The 23,788-nt window shown below is 42.9% G+C and overlaps 1 protein-coding gene across 3 annotated transcripts in view; it reads left to right on the top strand.

The window, feature by feature from the left end:
• Nucleotides 1-11,958: 11,958 nt before the first annotated feature.
• Nucleotides 11,959-23,788, top strand: part of LOC123723674 (inactive rhomboid protein 1) — a 44,590-nt gene continuing 32,760 nt past the window's right edge. The window contains exon 1 of one of the 3 annotated variants that reach the window (XM_045715081.2): nt 11,959-12,354. The gene's annotated coding sequence lies outside the window, so the exon portion shown is untranslated. The remainder of the gene's footprint in view (nt 12,355-23,788) is intronic. The other 2 variants (XM_045715079.2, XM_045715080.2) reach the window with 2 other exon arrangements.

The following is a 23,788-nucleotide window of genomic DNA, read 5'->3' as shown; positions in this document are numbered from 1 at the left end:
GGTGGAATGCTGCAGAGATGGTTGTCCTTCTGGAAAGTTCTCCCATCTCCACAGAGGAACTCTGGAGCTCTGTCAGAGTGACCATCGGGTTGTTTCGTCACCTCCCTGACCAAGGCCCTTCTCCCCCAATCGCTCAGTTTGGCTGGGCGGCTAGCTCTAGAAAGAGTTTTGGTGGTTCTAAACTTCTTCCATTTAAGAATGATGGAGGCCACTGTGTTCTTGGGGGATCTTCAATGCTGCAGACATTTTTTGGTACCCTACCCCAGATCTGTACCTCGACACAAGCCTGTCTCGGAGTTCTACAGACAATTCCTTCAACCTCATGACTTGGTTTTTGCTCTGACATGCACTGTCAACTGTGGGACCTTATATAGACAGGTGTGTGCAAATCATGTCCAATCAATTGAATTTATCACAGGTGGACTCCAATCAAGTTCTAGAAACATCTCAAGGATGATCATTGGAAACAGGATGCACCTGAGCTCAATTTCGAGTCTCATAGCAAAGGATCTGAATATGTATGTAAATAAGGTATTTCTGTTTTTTTATTTTTAATATATTTGCAAAAAATTCTAAAAACCTGTTTCGCTTTGTCATTATGGGGTATTGTGTGTATATTGATGAGGAACATTTCTTATTTAATCAATTTTAGAATAAGGTTGTAACGTAACAAAATGTGGAAATAGGGAAGGTGTCTGAATACTTTCCGAATGCACTGTATGCCTTAATTTCTAAAACACAGACTCTTAGCTTTCATTTGACACCAAATGTGATATGCTCATATGAACTTCACATGTTAGTGCTCATAGTTAGTTTCTTTTACATGGAAATGCCCTACTTTTCTATGTGGCGATAGAGAAAAGGGTAGCTGGTCATTATCCCAAAATAACAGAGAGCTCAACCATTTTTGAGTACGTCAATTCCTTGCCTTACTTTAGTACTTTGAGTACATCAACATTGCACATCAAACACTTCTATGCCTTGAGGGCAGCATGTTGAAGTTATTGGAAGATCATGTGTGGCCAATGTGGAAACCAGGTGTCCTTTAATTCCTATTGGCGACAAGTCTGTGACTGACTGATGGTGAGCCTAGGTGGAAGCCAGACGCAAACCTCCAGGGCAGCTCTGGTAGTAGAGGCCAGGGATGGTTGGATGACTCTGTCATATATCTGATCTGATGGTCTGGCTGAGGCCATCGTTGCCATGCTCTGGCTCTATCTGTTGGCTCGGTTATCTGTGTTTTCTGTGACTGTCAGCAGTGTGGATGGGCTCTGGGCTGGGCCTGGCAGCTTGGCAGTGCCACTGATGAGTTAAATGGGCTGGGTGGGTAGTGGTGGGTAGAACTTGGCTGTCCTTTTGAATTCTGGCCTTCTTTCATCTCTGAGGTGAACATAGCTATGACGATGCTTATTTGCAGGGACGCCAATGACCTGTCTGTGATGCACAGATGGTTGGTCTCTGTACAACAACCAGAATGCATCAGCCAGCGCAAAGCAGCACAGGCTGTCTAAATATCTTATAGAACTGTGACTCATAGCCCCCTAATTGCACTGAACAAAAATATAAATGCAACATGTAAAGTGTTGGTCCCATGTTTCATGAGCTGAAATATAAGATCCCAGAAATGTTCCATACTGTATGCACAAAAATTGTCCCCAGCACAAGGTGCACCTGTGTAATGATCATAATGTTTAATTAGCTTCTAGATATGCCACACCTGTCACGTGGATGGATTATCTTGGCAAAGGAGAAATGCTCACTAACAGGGATGTAAACACAACATTTGAGAGAAATAAGCTTTTTGTGCGTATGGAACATTTCTGGGATCTTTTATTTCAGCTCATGAAACATGAGACCAACACTTTACATGTTGCATTTATAATTTTGTTCAGTATACTTTTAATTTACTCAAGCATATTTGAAGCCACTAACCAGTCATAAAGCCATAACATGAGGGTTGTATTGTAGTCCATTAAGAATACAGAATACAAATACATTTCTGTTTTCCATTGAAAAAGGTTTTGCTGCGGTGTGCCCTACTGAACATGACCCAGGAGGAATTCACTCTGACCCACCAGGGACTTCTGACACAGCATTTAGGAAATCATTTGCTTGCTGTTTGTAAAAGGTGTTTGGAAGATGTATTGCTCTCATAGAAATCCCCTGAAGCTGTCAGTGCAGGCATCTCTGTAAGACAACATATTAACTGTGCTTTCACATGGTGCGATATGTAATGATTTACCTATTAAATGTTTTAAACAGACAGATGGCAACCCTCTCATGTTTCAGTGGAGCACCTGCTTGGCTTAGTGTGGTCAGTGTACCGCACCAAGGAGAGTGAGCAAAGCCATACTGTTTGGGAGTATTAAATCCTGCATGCTTTTCATTATGCTTCCCCTCATGCCAAATGTATATTATCTTCAAACTACACTGAACAAAAATATAAATACAATATGTAAAGGGTTGTTTCATGAGCTCAGACATTTCCATATGCACAAAAAGCTTATTTATCTCAAATTTTGTGCAGAAACTTGTTTACATCCCTGTTAGTGAGCATTTCTCCTTTGCCAAGATAATATATCCACCTGACAGGTGTGGGATATCAAAAAGTTGATTAAACAGCATGATCATTACACAGGTGCAACTTGTGCTGGGGACAATGAAAGGCCACTAAAATGTGCAGTTTTGTCACACAACACAATGCCACAGATGTCTCAAGATTTGAGGTAGTGTGCAATTGGCATGGTGACTGCAGAAATGTCCACCAGAGCTGTTTCCAGAAAATGTAATGTCAATTTCTCTTCCATAAGCCACCTCCAATGTCATTTTAGAGATTTTAGCAGTACGTCCAACCGGCCTCACAACTGCAGACCACATGTAACCACTCCAGCCCAGGTCCTCCACATCCAGTTTCTTCACCTGCAGGATCGTCTGAGTCCAGCCACCAAGACAGCTGGAGAAGTGTGCTCTTCACAGAGATACCGTGACGAGATCCTGAGGACCATTGTCGTGCCATTCACCCGTCGCCATCACCTCATGTTTCAACATGATAATGCATGGCCCCATGTAACAAGGATCTGTACACAATTCCTCGAAGCTGAAAATCTCCCAGTTCTTCCATGGCCTGCATACTCACACATTAAGCCTGTTTGGGATGCTCTGGATCGATGTGTGTTCCAGTTCCCGCCAATATCCAGCAACTTCGCACAGCCATTGAATAGGACTGTTACAACATTCCACAGGCCCCAATCAATAGCCTGATCAACTCTATGCGAAGGAGATTAACTCTTTTGTTTTTGTTTTTACGCAGAGGCTAGTGGCTATACGAGGCTAGTGGCTACATGGTGGTTTTCTGATGCACTCCCCTACCTTTTTTTAAATGGTATCTGTGACCAACAGATACATATCTCTATTCCCATTCATGTGAAATCCAAAGATTAGGGCCTAATGAATTTATTTGAATTGACTGATTTCCTGATATGAAATATTTTAAATTGTTGCATTTATATTTTTTTTCAATGTATTAACTCTCTCCACAGCAGCTCATCATCCCTCACATTACTCCTTAAGGACAAACACCATGAATTAAGCACGGCCATAACCCATTTAGAAGAGCAGAGAGCCAACAACTAACAGTACACAGGCCTGAAGCCAACGTTAGACTCAAAGGAACTATGATGAAAATAGCTGCTGCAGTACCACACAATGTAAATAAATCATAACTAAACCATAACATGAAGTTTTAAGGCAAGTAGCTACAACTTTAGAACACAGTGTTTTCTGACACTGCCTCTTCTGTTCGCCTCACTGAACTTTTGCTAAATTTAACCTGATATCTCTGTCAGCTGACAAGCAGATCCAAGCGTTACTAATCAGAGGCTCCATAGTCCTGTACTCTAGTTTTCCCTCCTCTCTCCCTCTCTCTCGCGCGCGCACTTTCTCGCTCTCTCTGAATATTGTAAACCACAGAGTATTGGTGGTTTCATTCAGTTAGTAGTGGCTTAAAATGTTGATTTTGCTACAGTGGCAGGTCAATGGCATGCTTGCTGCTTCTTCTTGGTTGGATAGACTTGCATTTTTCAGAGGACAAAAGGGACTGCAGCTGGGTGAATCAGTCCTTCACAGAGAGAAATGCTAGAAACATTTCATTGAATTCTTTAATATTCTCTTCCCTCTGCTCAAGCACTTGAGCAGTAATGTATTTAGGTTTCTCTCCATTAAATTGGTACATTGATTCTACATTGAAAGGGCGGTGTCATGCTTTACTGTATTAAACTATAGTTGACATACTGCCTAAAAACTTTGGATGTCTTTCACAAATGCTGTTTGCTTAGGATCATAGTCTGTTTTCTGTGTTTGAAATGGTTCTCCATACTGTTATTAATCTACAGAAGCAGTTGTGGCTATCCAAGTGATTTTGGCACATAATCTTATCTACAGCTACCTGTTTGTTTCAGTTGGCATCAGACTTCTTCTTCAGAACATTCCATGGATTCTAGCCCAGGTGTTCTCTACAGCTCTCAATCACCTTTATCAGCAATCCAGTCTTGAGTTGATCTTTCACCTGTTAATGAAAAACAGTCACTGAGGTCTCTTGTTACTAATTGATGAGAAGAAGCCATATGTGAGGCCTTTGCATGAAGGCAGAGCCTAATCTTCATCTGCCTCCTTTCTGTTTGATGGGATTAATATTTAATAGATGATCATGAATGTTTCACGCGACTCCTTTCTTGTGTGGCGCAACAGAGGTGTCAGGTGGGCACAGATCCTCAGTGGGAGGGAGAGGCAGGATTACTGCTCAACATCCGCTGGAATTGGGCTCCAAGAGTCTCCGAGAGGCCCCTGGCTGGCCCCGCCTAACTGTCAGAGACACGCTTGATCAGAAACATCTGTCCAACCTGTTCACATTTAGTCACTCAACTTTGTGTGGTTCTCAAGAAAGCAACCTATTCTGATCAAACTAGAGATACAGAAACTGGGACGTGGGAGATATTTTCAGTCGGTCAAGAGGCTGAGTGGGAATCGAGAGGTTGAAAGAGAATTCTGAAAAGAGTTGAAAGAGCTATAATGAAAGAGGAGAAAAAGACAAATGAAATGACCAAAGACCCTATGCTGTCACTGTAGCTGCATAGTACTGATCCTTAGTCACTGTTTAACATGTGGTTGTGGTTTTACAACTTAACTGTATGTGCAGATATGGCTTAAATCAGGTTTGTTGGCCTACCGTGCTCAATAACATCAAAATATTAACATCACCTCGCAAGCTTCTCAAACAATATTATAAGCAAAACACACAAGCATCTGTTGCTCACAGATAATAGCAATTGTATGCTTCATTGATTGAGCGAGTGAGACCATAGTTTTAGAAGGAGGATGTTTTCACACAAAGGGGCCTCTCCCCTTGACCATTGAGTTTCTTGGTGTAGCCTGATAACAGCGTCCTTGTCTCCAGTCACACCTGCAGCCCTCCTGTTAAACAACAGCCATTAGGCCAGGCAGGCAGGTGGTAGAATCAAGGCTGTCTGCAGCCCCCAGTCTGCTGCTAATGCTCTGATCATAGCTAGGGAATCACATTCTGTGTGCCTGCAGCGAAAACTGTTTTTTGTTTGTTCTTTATTTTACCCCAATTACTCTTTTGGAGGCCTCACTCTGCTCTACTTATCCAGCTGCTCAATGTGAGAATGGGATGGATGGTTTTCTCCTTGTTTGGTTGTTTGATCTGAATGCAACCTGCGGCTGCTTCGTTTGTATTCTTCATGTCTATTATTAATGTATTATAAACTGTGAAAGTGAGATTTCATTGGGTTGGAATTCAATATACAGTATAAAGTACCAGTCAAAAGTTTGGACACACCTACTCATTCAAGGGTTTTTCTTTATTTTTACTATTTTCTACATTGTAGTATAATAGCGAAGACATCAAATCTATGAAATAACACATATGGAATCATGTAGTAAACAAAAAATTGTTAAACAAATCAAAATATATTTTAGATTTTAGATTCTTCAAAGTTGCCACCCATTGCCTTGATGACAGCTTTGCGCACCCTTGGCATTCTCTCAACTAGCTTCATGAGGAATGCTTTTCCAATAGACTTGAAGGAGTTCCCACATATGCTGAGCACTTCTTGGCTGCTTTTCCTTCACTCTGCGGTCCAACTCATCCCAAACCATCTCAATTGGGTTGAGGTCGGGTGATTGTGGAGGCCAGGTCCTCTGATGCAGGACTCCATCCGCTCCTTGGTCAAATAGCCCTTACACAGCCTGGAGGAGTGTTTTGGGGTCATTGTCTTGTTGAAAAACAAATGATAGTCCCATTAAGCACAAACCAGATGGACTGGCATATCGCTGCAGAATTCTGTGGTAGCTATGCTGGTTAAGTGTGCCTTGAATTCTAAATAAATCACTGACAGTGTCACCAGAAAAGCACCATCACACCTCCTCCATGCTTCAAGGTGGGACCACACATGCAGAGATCATCCGTTCACCTATTCTGCGTCTCACAAAGATAAGGCGGTTAGAACCAAAAATCTCAAATTTGGACTCATGAGACCGAAGGACAGATTTGTCCATTGCTCATGTTTCTTGGCCCAAGCAAGTCTCTTCTTCTTATTGGTGTCATTTAGTAGTGATTCACGCAGTCTCCTCTGAACAGTTGATGTTAAGATGTGTCTGTTATTTGAACTCTGTGAAGCATTTATTTGGGCTGCAATCTCAGGTGCAGTTAACTCTAATGATCTAATACTCTGCAGCAGAGGTAACTCTGGGTCTTCTTTCCTGTGGCGGCCCTCATGAGAGACAGTTTCATCATAACGCTTGATTGTTTTTGCGACTGCACTTGAAGAAACTTTCAAAGTTGTTGAAATTTTCCGTATTGACTGACCATGTCTTAAAGTAATGATGGACTGTCATTTCTCTTTGCTTATTTGAGCTGTTCTTGCCATAATATGGACTTGGTCTTTTACCAAATAGGGCTAACTTCTAAATGCCACCCCTACCTTGTCACAACACATTTGATTGGCTCAAATGCATTAAGAAGGAAATAAATTCCACAAATTAACTTTTAACAAGGCACACCTGTTAATTGAAATGCATTCCAGGTGACAACCTCATGGAGCTAGTTGAGAGAATGCCAAGAGTGTGCAAAGCTGTCATCAAGGCAAACGGTGGCTATTTTGAAGAATCTCAAATATAAAATATATTTTGATTTGTTTAACACTTTTTTGGTTACTACATGATTCCATATGTGTCATTTCATAGTTTTGATGTCTTCGCTATTATTCTACAATGTAGAAAATAGTAAAATAAAGAAAAACCCTGGAATGAGTAGGCGTGTCCAAGCGTTTGACCGGTACTGTATATACAAAAGTCAACTTTGCAGAGTATCACTGTATAGGGTAGTTGTTGAGATGTCTCAGTGGCAGCTGGTGTATGGGTTACAGGGCGTATGGAGGGTGAAACATTTGACAAGTGAGCTGCCTTTGAATCTTGATGGAGCAGAGGTTGTGGCTTTACATTGAACATCACAGCTACTGAGAATAGGCTACTCAAGGATTGTAAATAAGTCATTCTGACAGGCTCTACCTGAGTCTCTTTTCATGCTAGCTGCTCTTATATGTCAGTTTACATTATACCCTTTCCAGATCCATTCACTCTTATAGAAAAAACTTTGTGAACCTTACAATGAAGTTATTCTAAAATAGAGTATAAAATGCACTGCATTGAGTCACCCAAAACCCTAAAGAAATGTAGAAAAAAAAGCCTCATTATCTCAAAGCTGTACACTATAAGATTATGCAGTCAGTCTGCTGATGTTAATGCATTGAAGCATTACATGGTCTCACTCGCTGTTGTTTTCCCCCAGTCTATTTGTTAAGCTTCAGATCCCTGATGGAACTATCAGTCTGCTGTCTGGATGATATCTCAATGCCGCTTTGAAGACTGCCAGCCTGCCTGTCTCTCCAATGCCTCCACTCCCCCAGCCTGCTGTATGTATCTGTTTTCCCCACCTGAATGAGAATGGCTTTAACCCATGCATGACCAATATCCTCACTATACTGCTTGCGTAGCCCAGGAATTATTGTCTCTCTCACTGCTTTAGCTTAGCCTCAGAAATGATGGTCCTTCCCCCACATCTGTGGTTGGCTGACACAGGAGGAAATAGTTGTGTTATCCGTCTGACAGTGTTCCTTTCCTTAAACATGGCCTTTGCAGCTCAACCTTTTTATCTGTGTGTGATTGATGGAGCTTCAGCGGAGCTGGAGTGCTCTTAGAGGTCTGGCGTCGGCTGTCTAATCGCTAGTTGCCTATGCCCTGGCCTGGCCTCACCTCTTTCGCACTTCCCCCTCTCCTCGACCCCGGTGAGAGTTCACCGTTAATCACACCTACTTCATGGTATATCAATCAGAGACTCCCTACGCTCTGAATTAGAGAGGTGTGGTGGGCTGTCTTAATTGACGTCCACGTCATCCGCCTCCAAGGAAGTAGTTGTTGATGTGTTGTTGGGGGTTAACTTCCTTGCTCAAGGGCAGAACAGCAGATTTTACCAGGGATTCAAACCAGCGACCTTTCGGTGTCTGGCCCAACGCTCTTAACCGCTAGGCTACCTGCCGCCCCAATGCTAATAGAAGCTCAGAAGCATACAGTATGTTTGCAAATGTTTCTGTCATTTTCTTCAGAACTTAACATCATTTTACTTGATAGGTAGAAAATGGCAGTACTTTTCAATAGTCGTGCCACTTTCGAGGTGTTGCAAGGTTTCATTGCCACTCTCCTGACGTGACGCCAGCCATGTGTGTCTTGTGGTCAGTTCTGGGAGCAGTGAGTCAGTGTTTTACAGGGGAGGAAAAACACTGCTAGGCAGCCTGTTGCTTTTCATGAATAAGTGTCGACTTCAGCCAGGGACAGCCTCAGGGCTTCCAGACTCTCTGGTCAAGAGAGAGTGTTTGGATGGAGAAGTGGAGCCAGGAAGCCTTGAGGGAGGGGATCCCAGGTTGAGGTAACCCCTGCAAGGAGAGGAACCTGGGGCTACTGTACCCAGCAGTCTCAATCTAGAGAAACCCACTAGGGCTGTCATTATCTCTGGAACCTCCTGCCCCCGTATCAGACTCCCCACTCTGAAGGCCCAGAGTGGATATGAGCTTTCACTGAAAACATGGAATTGAATGGTCTTTACATTAGAACCAACAGACTTTGTTCTCTGAGGAGCCCTTACAAGCTCCAAACAACTATTCCTGGACAAAAACCTCACTTGGATTGAATTAAAGAACAGAGAGTACTTTGAATAACAAATTGTTAATTTGAGCCACACTGTATTTGTAGGTGATCGTCTGCTTCAGGTTGTTCATAGCTGACATGAAAAACAAATCCGACCTGGAAACAGGGAAAACACATGGCTGCTTAAAAGAGTTTGGGTCTACATAAGAGTTTCAGCCACTCTTGGAGGAAAATGGAAGTATCTCTATAAACAAATGCATTCACGAGACAGCCTATAGGGAGGAGGTCAAAGACATGGCAGTGTGGTGCCAGCGCAACAACCTCTCCCTCAACGTCATCAAGACAAAGGAGATGATCATGGACTACAGGAAAAGGAGGGCCGAGCACGCCCCCATTCTCACCGCCGGGGCTGTAGTGGAGCAGGTTGAGAGCTTCAAGTTCCTTGGTGTCCACATCAACAACAAACTATCATGGTCCAAACACACCAAGACATTCGTGAAGAGGGTATGACAAAACCTATTCTCCCTCAGGAGACTGAAAATATTTGGCATGGGTCAGCAGATCCTCAAAAGGTTATACAGCTGCACCATCGAGAGCACCCTGACTGGTTGCATCACCGCCTGGTATGGCAACTGCTCAGCCTTCGACCTCAAGGCGCTACAGAGGGTAGTGCGTACGGCCCAGTACATCACTGGGGCCAAGCCTCCTGCCATCCAGGACCTCTACACCAGGCGGTGTCGGAGGAAGGCCCTAAAAATCGGCAAGACTCCAGCCACCATAGTCATAGACTGTTCTCTCTGCTTCCACGTGGCAAGCGGTTCCAGACCGCCAAGTCTAGGTCCAAAAGGCTTCGTAACAGATTCTACCACAAAGCCATAAGACTGCTGAACAGTTAATCAAATGGCTACCCGGATTATTTGCATTGACCCCCCCCCCCCCCCCCCACCCTTGTTTACGATGCTGCTACTTGCTGTTTATTATCTATGCATAGTCACTTTACCCCTACCTATGTAGATATTACCCCAATTACCTGGACTAACCTGTACCCCCGCACATTGACTCGGTACCCCCTGTATAAAGCCTCGTTATTGTTATTTTATTGTTGCTCTTTTATTTTTTCTACTTTAGTTTATTTAGGAAATATTTTTTTAACTCTTATCTTTCCTAAAACTACTTTGTTGGTTAAGGGCTTGTAAGTAAGCATTTCACTGTAAGGTCTACACCTGTTGTATTCGGAGCATCTGACAAATACGATTTGATTTGAATCAGGGCTGTAAAAATATGAAAGAACAAGACCAATTTAGTCTAACAAACTTGTGTGTTTTTCTGCTTTTCGTGTGTCTCTCTCAGGAGGAAATGGCTGGCGTATGGGAACAGGGTCCGTGGGTATAACGATCATCTGGAAGAGGGGACCAAGATGCAGCGTGGTAAGTGGTCATAATTATATTTAATTAAACACTTTAAAACAAACAAGAAAACGAAAGCCAACAGTTCTGCCAGGTGAACACACACAAGACAGAAAACAACTACCCACAAAACCCCAAAGGAAAACAGGCTGCCTAAGTATGACTCCCAATCAGCGACAACGACGTACAGCTGTCCCTGATTGAGAGCCATACCAGGCCAAAAACAAAGAAATACAAAAACATAGAAAAAAGGACATAGAATGCCCACCCAAATCACAACCTGACCAAACCTAAATAGAGACATAAAAAGGCTCTCTCAGGTCAGGGCGTGACAGTGGGTTGGGAAAGGAAGGCACATGAGGCTTGGAGAGTAGAGTGAGTAATCATAAAGACATGGCTGGAAAGTCCCAGAGGGCAGATATGGGAGGAATCTCGGGTACCTGAGGTGACAATAATGGAATGTCACACGTCATCGTGATATCTTTGTCTTAGCTATCAAATGCCTGCAGTGGAGTTAATTTCTTCTATCTTCATTTCAACTAACTGTGATGGGAACCTATCTCACAGCAGACACCCTGCTCATATGCCCATCAATGCCTAACTAAAACTCAAGTGATAGAATACTTTAGAACCTTACACAGTAGACAGTACAGATGTTATTCTATACAATTATCTTGGGAATTCATTAGGCTACAGTAGTTTATTTTAGGATAGGCTGCCTAAGATAGTCATTTATGTATCTATTTTTAGAGGTGTCTAGCCACTTGTCCATGGAATTTAACAAACACAAACAGGATGGGGTTTGAGTGACGTCAGCTTCTAGGTTCAGTTATCTAAAAGGATGTGATGTGGAACAATATCACATGACTGCTCTCACAACAGAGACCCTTGAGACACGGGACCATGCATGTCTATGCAGAGTCATTCTGTCCACATCTGTTATTCATTAACATGTTAGGACCATTGTTTGTTTCAGTTTGATTAAGGCTTGAAACATGCTTTACAAATAAAGTTGTTATGACTGGGATATAAAGAACAGATATTGAACAGATCTGTTGAAATGATCATGCCCTTACTTTAACTACAAAATCAGTAACCTACAAAAGTATGAAGAGGGGTGTAATAACATAGTAGGCTAATAACCTTCAATTACAGACACATGATCAACTATTTATTGATCACGGCTGGTCAGGTATGTCCTATGATGTCATGTCATATGATTTCCCTGGATAGGCCAATGTCTGGGAAGTGCCAAATGAGAGCATACATTATTTGTTATGATCCTGTCTCTTTAATATTTTTAAACCTGATCTCTTCTTGCTTAGTCACGCACGTCAGCCGGTTAACGCCGAGCGCGGCAGTGGCTGCCCATGCTAACGGATTGGCTGGTGGGTTTGACAGTCTTGTCCTATGGTCAAGGGCGGGGTTCTCGGTCGGTGAAACTGAATTACCGGCGGATGAAAACTTACCCTTGTTGAGCCTTGCGGTGTGGGAATGCGCTGGACACTGCCTGTGAAAATAGGAGCCCAATAGACATATCTGAGAATGTCTTAACGTTTTGTGGCTAGTTCCAGGATATAGAATAGGACTCTTGTTTGACTCGAAATAAATTATAATTTTTCCTTCTCAGAATGAAGTGACACCACATCACATTTCACTAACTGGGATCTGACATCTTTACAACCAGATTTTTTCTCCACACCGGAAAACATAGGATTTGATTTTGATAAGGGTAAGTTTATTTTATTCTACCTGAATAGGCTGGGTTTAGAGTGCTAGGCTATATAGGATGTAAAACATCAGAAATAGAAGAAGACGATCCTGAATAAGCGATCTGTCCCTCTGTCTCGTGTGCGCACAGTTGTATGATCGATCGCCTACACCGGGATCGATAGCCTACTCACACGATCCAAAGGGAATGTATCGAACGAATTGTACTATTTGATATTGGAACCTGTTTTGAATTTTCTGGTTCACATGCATTTGTGCTGTAGGTTGCAAAGATCTACGTGTATCGCTATACAATATAAGACCTTTCTTTCGTTTTGCATATTTGTGATTGTGAATGACAGTTTGTCATCACTTCAACACCAGTGCTTCTATTCTATAAATGTTTGTCATTTCCGCGAGCGCCTATAGGCTTCACGACAGTCCGGCACGTTCATTTGTAGCATAGTAATACGCCTGGTCTGTAAAGGAGCACATAGCAAGGTATTAGTACATAATATGACTGCTATTACGCAGGCTTACACCTTAGGTATTTTGTCAGGTGATGAATGTAACAGTTCTCATCTGATAATGTTTCTCCTGGAATAAGTGGTTTCAGGTGTTTTCTAAGCAAAATCATTGGAATACAATGATTATGGCTGTACTCTTTCAGCTTGTACTCCAACGATTGTTCATGACGACCGTTGTCAATATTCTGTTATGAACTATTGATAGTAATTATTAGGTAGTTGATTGCTTGTTAACATTTTCATACATGTCATGAATGCAATGCCACTGTTTAGACCCCACTGTGCTACCTGATCAATGGACACTGTACTATAGCCCCCTGTCTGCAACAGGAATGAGAGATGTATTCAAACGTGCTGAGTTATTTTGGCAAAGTGAGAGGAGCAGCAGGCCAGGCAGGCAGCACATGGCCTGCTGAAACATGATCTCATCCAGAGGATCATCATGAGGACTGATGTCATGACACAGATACAGCAGGCAGGGCCATGATGTGTGATAGTGAGGCTCATGTTCATCCTCACTTACCGTTCCAACTGGACCGGAGGTACAGAGAATGTTTCTCTGAGAAAGAGACTGTGTGGGGAGGGGGAGTGTTGTCTGTGTGTGTACAGTGTGAGGCATGTGTGGAAGAAGGTGTGTGGCATTTGTGTGCCGTACAGTCGAGAGAGCGTATTCCTTGGGAAAACCGAGGGGTTCTGGAGCTGGCATTGAAGGGAGCAGGTGGGAATGGGCTAGCCAGGCCTGTGTTGGTTGGTTGGTTGGTATGTGGGTGTAGCAGGGCGCTGCTGAGGGGGCACACTGGACTGTAGTCATGCCCACATGAGTCATGGTGCAGTATCTGTCTATCTATCAGTCACTCTTGCTAAGTGTGCAACACTCACTCACTCTCTCTCTCCATGTGGTGTTGTTTTCACTTGGGTTACTGGGTTGAACCTGTCTCACCCTCAGGAGTCCTGTTTTGAACCCACCAGACGTTGCCAGACTTGTTTCAGTCTTGTTTTTTATATATTTAGGGGAAGGACACTAGCATGGTAGCATGCATCTCTATTATATTTAAGGCCTTCTAAGGCAGCCAAGAGGTTGTGTTCTGTGTAGGTGTTTGTTCTAATCACCTCATGATGATTCATTGAAAAGCTGACCAGTCTTCAGATGTGGATGTGTCATGGCAGATCCTCTGCTGCTCCGTCCAGTCAATGAGATGATGCAGCCCCTTAAGCAATTGCATATTTCCTGGAGGGATCTTCTTGTTTAACGTGGTCTCAGAGCATTTCGTATGATTCTGTACGTAAACCCAAGACACTATCTAGTATGATATGTTACGTTTTGTATGGTATGTTTTCATTTGTGGATGTCCATCATCCATTTTGTATAATATTTTATGAATTTGCAAAACATACAATATGTTACAAATTTGTTACCAACACGCAACCATTGGGCCCACCTACCCACCGCCGACCAACCACCCTCTTTTCATTTTTGCCTTAAGTAGTCTATAAGACCAGTCTGTCTTGTTATGAAACTACATTGTTCTCTCTCATGGCCTTCAGGTATTTACCCTAGTCTCTGTACAGTTCACCCTCTCTCTCTCTCTCTCTCTCTCTCTCTCTCTCTCTGTCTCGTTCTCTCTCTCTCTCTCTCTCTCTCTCTCTCTCTCTCTCTCTCTCTCTCTCTCGTTCTCTCTCTCTCTCTCTCTCTCTCTCTCTCTCTCTCTCTCTCTCTCTCTCTCCTCTCTCCCTCTGTCTCTCTCTCTCTCTTGTTCTCTTCTTGTGTGTGTGTGTGTGTGTCTGTGTGTCTGTGTCTGTGTGTGTGTGTGTGTGCTGAGCACATGCTTCTCTAAATCACCCCAGGCTGCCTGCTGCGGCTTCAAAAGGCCTTGCTATATCATGTGAGACCCAGAGATTATAATCATGTAGTGGTGACTATGGCGTGTTATAATGTCATAGGATTGATGTAATAGCTGATTATTATTGCTCTCTTATTAGTAATTATAGTGTTAGTATTAATCAAATTAATATCAGTTGTTGAAGAGAAGACATTTTCAACCACAGGCATATCTGTGGTTGAAAATGCTTTACCCTTTTGGGTTAATTGTAGCATTAGTGTGGGCTAAATCCTAACACGGACACCCAACACTCTGAGTTATGTATGTGTATCCATATCTCAAATGAGGATTCCTCTGTTTGTGGAAGCATGCTTGTAGTTGTAAAATATAGGGCAAAGCAACAGTATCTCTTGTCTTGCAGTTAAACATGTCAACCAACTTGGTCAGCAGCTTTAGTAACAATAAGCAGGGTGTTCAAAGCAGATCAGTTAAGAGTGTTCCCACTACGGCAGACAGATAGACGGTGCTTTACAAGCATGGCAGGTATAGTTTCACTGAAGAATAATGGTGAGAGAAGAACAATTTACTGCCTATGCGCTCTCTTTGATCTGGGCCCCATTGATGCTTGCTCAACCACTACCGACAATAACTTTGATGTGCTTGTAGTCGGTCTGGAGTTTGTGTCAGATTGTGTCAAGGCTTCAGGAATGGTTGATAAGCAAAAACAGACCACTCTTTTCAGACGTTGCAAAAATGATTTGTCACGTCAATCTGCCAATCTATGAACCGTGGCGAATATGGCGTGGTGATTACGCTTTATGTGGAATACTTGTGAACAGGAAGATGTTTTCCTCATGCTGTCAGACACTGAAAGCCTTTCTATACATGCAAGCGAAAACACAAACCTTCACATTAGCTCCCAACAGTCACAATGAAAAAGCCTCATCAAAACCAATCCCCCACCATTTTGTGTTGAGTGCGGAGTTGGTGTGGTCATGGAAGCTACTTGTTTGTATTCACAATCGTCCTGCCTCGGGTGTCTTGAGTTTGGCCGTGTGTGAATAAATGGAACATTGCTTTGGTCTGTGAGTTTCCTGTCAGTGTTCAGGCCTTGATTATGTGAGTCCCAGGAAAGCAGCCGTGAAGCAGCTAACTGTAACCCTTCCATTACATCTTGGAGGTGGCATGTAGGGCCAGTGCTGCAGAGGCTAGGCCCGGCCAACAGACAGGACTACAAACTCAGTCAGATGTGATGTAATGCTGTAGTGCTATTTCAGGTCTACCTCTGGTCTCCAAGGCTCTGTCTGCCAGCAAGCCATTCTGCCTGCTCCTCTCTCTCTCTTAGTCCCCATGTTAGCACCTCATCTATCAAAACTCAGCCATGTCCTATGTTGGGATCCACAGTCAGGAATCCCAAGAAACTCAAATACCCATGTTTCCTGTTATGACTACAGGGCAGAATGTGAACTTTCTTTAACTGAATATAGGGATTAATATAGATTGTTTTATGTTATTATTTGTTTAAAGCTGATTTTAGTCTGATGAGATGAAATTCAGGGCATGATCCTTGCTGCTGGGGTTTTTATGGATTCCATTGGTTGTTGTTCTCAATGGGGTGGCGTCTGCTCTGAGACTGGTTAACCCGGGCGGCACTCGTCATTCTCAGGACTATGGGAATGTTGTGGGTGCTCCCACCAAGCAGACTAGAGCTCCAAGGAGGAGGAACTGCTCTGTGTATTTTGATCTTCTGGCTCTGTGTCTGGAGACAGTAACTGTAAGGGTGTTTTTCTTTTTCACAGATAAAAAAATGGGGTCCATATGAACGTATTGTTTCATAGCAGTTGGCATGTGTATAGTGCAGATCCTTACCTGTGTAATATCTCATAACACAGAGTTTACACAACAAGTCAGAATCTCTAGTCCAATTCAGATCCTGCCACTCAAAACAGATGAAAAATAGGCTTCATTTTTTAAATGGTTGTCAAGTGGACAGTTAGTGGAACTATTGTCAGTCTTGTTCTTTTTCGACAGGAATCTTGAGTGCAGGACTAAAAATAACATATACCACATTCAGCACTTTTCCTCGCTTTTTTGCTAGGAAGTGAGCGTTCTAATGTGCACCAACGAAGTCCATTCCATTATTGCAAAATCCTCAAGAGAAATCTTTGTTCTTCAGTTTTCAGTTAGAGCCCATTAGCACAGGTCTCTACTGTCAGACTGTCCATAGTGTTAGCTTACTACACTCACTATCGCTTTAAAAGACTGAATGGCCAGACAGACACAAGGATTGGAGAGGGACAATTATAGTTACTATCCCAGGACTGTTACAGTTGAGAGCACATTTTTAAATAGAGCGGCCTGCCTTCTCCGACGCTATCTTTGGCCCAGCAAGCCTTCAGCCCCTAGTGCAGGGATCATCAACTAGGTTCAGTCACGGGACAATTTTTTCTTGAGCGGATGGTCAGGGGGCTGGAACATAATTACAAATAATTTGTAGACTGCAAATTGACCGCAAGAAGCCCAAACAAAAATGATACAATGACAATGAGTTTCACTATCGCGAATAAGTTGAGTGAGAAAGTTCCAGACGCAGAAATATCATACCCCTAAGACATGCTAACCTCTCACCATTACAATAACAGGGGAGGTTAGCATTTTTGCAGGGGTATGATATTTGTGCATCTGTAACTTTCTCACTCATCATTTTTCACAATACATTCAGGACTATCCGTAATCATGGTAGCTACAACATTAATGTAGAAGTGTTTAGAAACATATTCTATTCTTATTTACAATAAAAGTGACTACAAAATGACACAATACATTATTTACCATTCATTTCTATTGGATGCAAAATAATCTGAAACACAAACAAAACGAACTGCAAATGCATCCAACAAGTTTGTAGAGTCACAAGCTTGATGTTGTCATTGCGTGCTAGGAATATGGGACCAAATACTACACTTTTGACTACCTTAATACACATATAAGTGAATTTGTCCCAATACTTTTGGTCCCCTAAAATGGAGGGACTGTGTACAAAAAGTGCTATTATAACTGTTCACTGATATGGATAAAAATACCCTCAAATTAAAGCTGACAGTCTGCACTTTAACCTTATAGTCATTGTATCATTTCAAATCCAAAGTGCTGGAGTACAGATTCAAAAGAAGAAAAAATGCTTCACTGTCCAATCATTTCAGAGGGGACTGTATTACTCTATTGTGTGTGGGAATACTTTGGAACAGATTTACATAATGAAGATCACTTGGAGCTGATTTGCTGGTGTTTTTACAGTGTTTTATGTCCAACAGCAAAAACTACTTTTTTGCTTAGTAAACTTGGGGGGGTCAAATAAAATCACCCAAGGCCCAAATTCGGTCCATGGGCCGCCAGTTGGGAAACCCTGCCCTAGGGACTGCGGATCCTCATAGTGCATCACAGCGGTAAACTCATGAAAACTGTTCCCCTGAATGGAAGAGCACACAGAGTCATACACAGTAATATCTGGACAGTCTCAACCAACAGTCCCCACCACCACCTCCATCACATACCTTGGGCCCAACTCACTCTGTAATGGAGTTTCCAAGAAATGAGGGTGTGCTTTTGGAACAGCTCTGTGACTTGGCCTTGCCTGGCCCTATGGGAGGAGGTGGATCCAGGAATGACTAATGATAACTGACAGGGAGACAACTTGGAAAGGTTCTGTAGTTGAACTGTTCGGTTGTGTTTTAAGATCTTTGTGTCACAATGACTGAAATTGCTGATGACGTCATCCTGTAATTCTGCTTGTCCTTTCCGTTAGTTTGCTCTCCTGTTCTTGTCTGCTGCCTGTCCTACACTTCAGATCCATGCCAACTCTTCCATCCATTGGCCAGTTGTCAGTGGTTGTGCTTGGCATTGCCTTGTGCCAGGAAGAGGATGTAAAGCCTACCAGTGACGCCAGTGTTGCCACCCAGTTGATCACATCACGCACTGCAATAATGAAGCCGTCTTCTGGATTGTTCTGGTTGGGAGCACAGTAGTGAAGGACATTTGCACGTAGAACAACGATTCAACAGAAAAATAAATCAATGAATAGAGTCTGTCAGGTTCTTCAGTCTGGGGACGTAGCCCAGATACAGTGAGTCAAGTTGGTTCTGCTGCTGTAGGGGTTGACTAATGCACACTCATCACCACCACTCTACAGTATCTCTCCTAGTCACTCAGTCACACCATAACCTGTTACCTGACTGTTGTGGGTTTATTTGGATTATCTCACAATGACGAGCACACCCGGGAAGCTGGGATATGTGTCATCCCTTGTCCCCCCTTCTTTCCCCTGTCAAAACATTGAGCTCATCTTTGTGGAGGAGTCAGCCCAATCTACAGTTTTCCTCAGCCCAATCTACAGGGTGAGGACTGAGGAGGCCTCCCCCAGCCTACTGTATCTCCCATGGGGTCTGCCCCAGCCCTAGCCCCAGCCTTCCTGTGTTTGGGAGTTTCCACGACTCTCTGTGCAACACAATTGGCTGCAGCAGGCCCGTCCGCCCCTGCTCTTTCTCCCCGACCCCTCAGACCTGAACCCTGGCTGGCCTCCCTTCTGATGATCCCCCAGGGCCAGCTTCACTTCCTCAGAGATGACTTGATGATAGAGAATCCTATGGCACCTTGTTAGATTAGGGAATAACATGTAAAGATACAGGTGAGGGACTTGTCTGAAACAGATCAATCAAAGGTTGTGGGAGTGGGAGTGGGGGAGATTCCAGGGCATGGGAGAGCTGAGAGAATGGCCAAATGTAGCTACATTTTTTAACACTAAAACAGAGATGATTCACTTTTATTTTTCTCCTCTTCATCTAGTACGGTGCACATATTAAATATTGAGTGATATGAAATACAGAGATAGCGTCTAAACCGCATCGACATTGTCATTGTAACGTTTTTATCTTATTTTCCCGGTCTGTTGATGGTGCTCAGGAGACTATGATGCAGTGTATCAAGCACAAAAATACTCACGTGTGCTATTTATCTCTATTTATACAAAGTTACATAGGACCACAATAATGTTCCTTATTTTAGTAGAGGCTTTAATAAGAAACCCTCATGAACTCCAGGCCTAGAGGTTTACTCTATAAGGGTTGGAAGTTCAGAGAAAGAGATCATATCAGTATAGCAGCAGTATAGTTGAGAGTGCTGCTTTTTTCACACACAGCAACTAGTTTGGGCAGAGCGTACACGTTGATGAATGTGGGAATGTGGGAACTTGTAAACAGGCAGTCTGGGTGGCTGGCTGGCTGTGGGAATCAGAGCACATGTTCAAGGTGGAAGTGGAGCACCTGTCTTAGTACACCGCATGGCAACAGCGATACACCTTGAAAACTCAACCACAGGAAGAAAATCACTTCCTCTTTCTACCTTTGGGTTTGACCATATTGATGAGTCTCACCTGTTCCGCTTTTATCCTCTTATCTCCCTGGATATCTGAGATGTATTAGAAATGAAAGGGATTTAAACATTGGAGGGTTATGAAAATCACCCTGTTGTGTCTGGGACAGACAGACAGACATAACACCGGAGGGATATATATATATATATATATATATATATATATATATATATATATATATGTATATATATACACTACCGGTCACAAGTTTTAGAACACCTCATTCAAGGGTTGTTCTTTATTTTTACTATTTTCTACATTGTAGAATAATGGAATCATGTAGTAGCCCAAAAAATGTTAAACAAATCAAAATATATTTTATATTTGAGATTCTCCAAATAGCCACCCTTTGCCTTGATGACAGCTTTGCACACTCTTGGCATTCTTTCAACCAGCTTCACCTGGAATGCTTTTCCAACAGTCTTGTTGGCTGCTTTTCCTTCACTCTACGGTCCGACTCATCCAAACCATCTCAATTTGGTTGAGGTCGGGGGATTGTGGAGGCCAGGTCATCTGATGAAGCACTCCATCACTCTCCTTCTTGTTCAAATAGCCCTTACAGAGCCTGGAGGTGTGTTAGGTCATTGTCCTGTTGAAAAAAAAATGATAGTCCCACTAAGCCCAAACCAGATGGGATGGAGTAACGCTGCAGAATGCTGTGGTAGCCATGCTGGTTAAGTGTGCCTTGAATTCTAAATAAATCACAGACATTGCCACCAGCAAAGCACCCCCACACCATAACACCTCCTCCTGCATGAATACACATGCGGAGATCAAATTTTCACCCATACTCATCTCACCAAGACACGGCGGTTGGAACCAAAAATCTCCAATTTGGACTCCAGACCAAAGGACACATTTTCACCGGTCTAATGTCCATTGCTCGTGTTTCTTGGCCCAAGCAAGTCTCTTCTTATTATTGGTGTCCTTTAGTAGTGGTTTCTTTGCAGCAATTCGACCATGAAGGCCTGATTCACACAGTCTCCTCTGAACAGTTGATGTTGAGATGTGTTTGTTACTTGAACTCTGTGAAGCATTTATTTGGGCTGCAATTTCTGAGGTGCAGTTAACTCTAATGAACGTATCCTCTGCAGCAGAGGTAACTCTGGGTCATCCATTCCTTTGGCGTTCCTCATGAGAGCCAGTTTCATCATAGCGCTTGATGGTTTTTGCGGCTGCACAAATGATGTACCTTCATGTCTTAAAGTAATGGTGGACTGTCAGTTCTCTTTGCTTATTTGAGCTGTTCTTGCCATAATATGGACTTGGTCTTTTACCAAATAGGGCTATCTTCTGTATACAACCCCTACCTTGTCACAACACAACTGATTGGCTCAAACACATGAAGAATTTCCACAAAATTAACTTTTAACAAGGCACACCTGTTAATTGAAATGCATTCCAGGTGTCTACCTCATGAAGCTGGTTAAGAGAATGCCAAGAGTGTGCAAAGCTGTCATCAAGGCATCAAGGTAGCTATTTGAAGAATCTCAAATATAAAATATATTTTGATTTGTTTAACACTTTTTCGGTTACTACATAATTCCATATGTGTTATTTCATGGTTTTGATGTCTTCACTATTATTCTACAATGTAGAAAATAGTAAAAATAAAGAAAAACCCTTGAATGAGTAGGTGTTCTAAAACTTTTGACCGGTAGTGTATATGTCAAAGGTAAATGGGTTTGTCTGGTTGGAGTCACTCTGTGTAGAAGATTAAAGATCCATAGTACACATCCTCAACAGCTAATGTGTAAGTGACTGTATATGTGTTGATTACATTGAGACCTTAGATTGTTGCCCCCATTGTTGAATTGCCTTGTTGCCATATGGAGACAGGTACAACACAGCAGGAGCGGTGCAGGTGTGCCTTCTTAGTCCCGTGTGGCTCAGTTGGTAGAGCATGGTGTTTGCAACGCCAGGGTTGTGGGTTCGATTCCCACGGGGGACCAGTACGGAGAATTTTTTTTAGGAAATGTATGCATTCACTACTGTAAGTCGCTCTTGATAAGAGCGTCTGCTTAATGACTAAAATGTAAATGTAAAAATGCTGTAGTAGTCTGTGGTTCATCTATGGTCCCTGCTGTGATGGGGGTTACAGCTGAAAGATGGCATGTGTCACATGCTCTGGGACATTCCATCCCCTGTCACTTGGCTTTAAGACCACCATCCCATGCCCTGCCTGCCTGTCCTCTGCTCAAGCACTAACAGTGAGTGCTCTGCCCCTATCACTAGCTGTAACATCCCAGAGGAAGCCCCCAGTCTTAATATTACGACTGGTCAAAGCAGGTATTAGGCCTCAGACCCTGTTTGTTGTGATGCTGGTCAGGAAATCAATTCCTTCGATCTGCTTGTGTGTATTCTGTGTGTTATTTCTCATTTGTGTACACGTTTCACCAGAAACCGCCCGTCTACTAAACCAGTTGAGGTCACTTCCTTCCATGCAATAATGTTCTTGGTTTAGGGAAGTGATACCGTGAAGAGTACGGTATTCTTCAATACATATTTGACTCACTCCAAGCCCAATATATATTTGACTCACTCCAAACCCAATACATATTTGACTCACTCCAAACCAAAACGAATGAAAGATAGAGAATTGTTAATTAACCATAAAGGTCAAGCAAATCTGTATGAAGGGATTTAAAGAGGCTTTGAATCATATTACAATCACTGTAGAATTCCCTTCGGAATAAAACAAATTACCAAGTAGTGAACGTTTTTATATAATATATGAATGAAAGTTTTAATAGTAAATGGATAAATGAATGAATCCCTGGATTATGAATGTCGTTAAATTGTTTAAATTGTTTAAATTGTGTTCCTGCCAGTCCCTCCCTGGCCAGTTTATCAGGAGGTTTGACCTCATTGGCTTTGATTGGAGATCAGAGGGCTGATTTGGACAGACCAAATGGCCATTCTCTCCCCTGGCTAAATCCGTGTGTAGTCTGGCTAATTCCTTTGTCCCAGAGCAACAGGCCACGCTTCGTCTGCTCTCCTCAATAGAGACAACAGCTTAGATTTCACACTGCATGGAGATGCCAGAGGGGGCTGACGGGACAGGACAGAGGGAGGAGGGAGGGGTGGCTATTGTTCTCTACTGTGGTATTTGGAGGGGAGGGATGCCTCATGGCCGGTGATGGGATGAAATGGATTAGTGTGTCTGTTGTGGCTGTGCGCAGTGGACGTTGTGGAGAAGCCTCCCAGAGAGCAGTGTGTTTCCTGCTTTCCCATTCGGAGGTCTCTTCAGCTCCTCCTCTCCTCCCCACTTCCTACCAGCACATCTTAAATAAGCAGTCATCTGACCTCTCCATGCTGGTGGTCTTTCAGGGAGGATGTGAGGTCACACAGTTGATGGCGTCTCTTTGTGAAGTATTTTTACTCGTGTTGATTGGCCAGAGCGTGGAAATAAACCTATAAGGGCCCACAGTGAGTAATATGGTGGTGACAGACCATATCACCTCCAGAATACACTGTCTGAAGGACTTCATAACAAGATATGCTATCTGTCCGATACAGCTTGAGTCTGTCCACATTTATGCCCTCCTAACCATGATGGGGTTAACGAACTCCATGCACACAGAAAGTCATTAGCTAAACACAGAACTTGCTGACACCCCAGTTTTGATCGATAAAGGAATGAATCCTTCAGTCAGCCTGGTTTTCCCCTTCCTTCTCTCA

Source organism: Salmo salar, chromosome 03 (genome assembly GCF_965601325.2).
Source record: "Salmo salar chromosome 03, fSalSal1, whole genome shotgun sequence".
Taxonomy (NCBI): Eukaryota; Metazoa; Chordata; class Actinopteri; order Salmoniformes; family Salmonidae; genus Salmo; species Salmo salar.
Note: the sequence above shows the minus strand (reverse complement) of the source record. Positions and strands in the feature narration are given on the sequence as shown.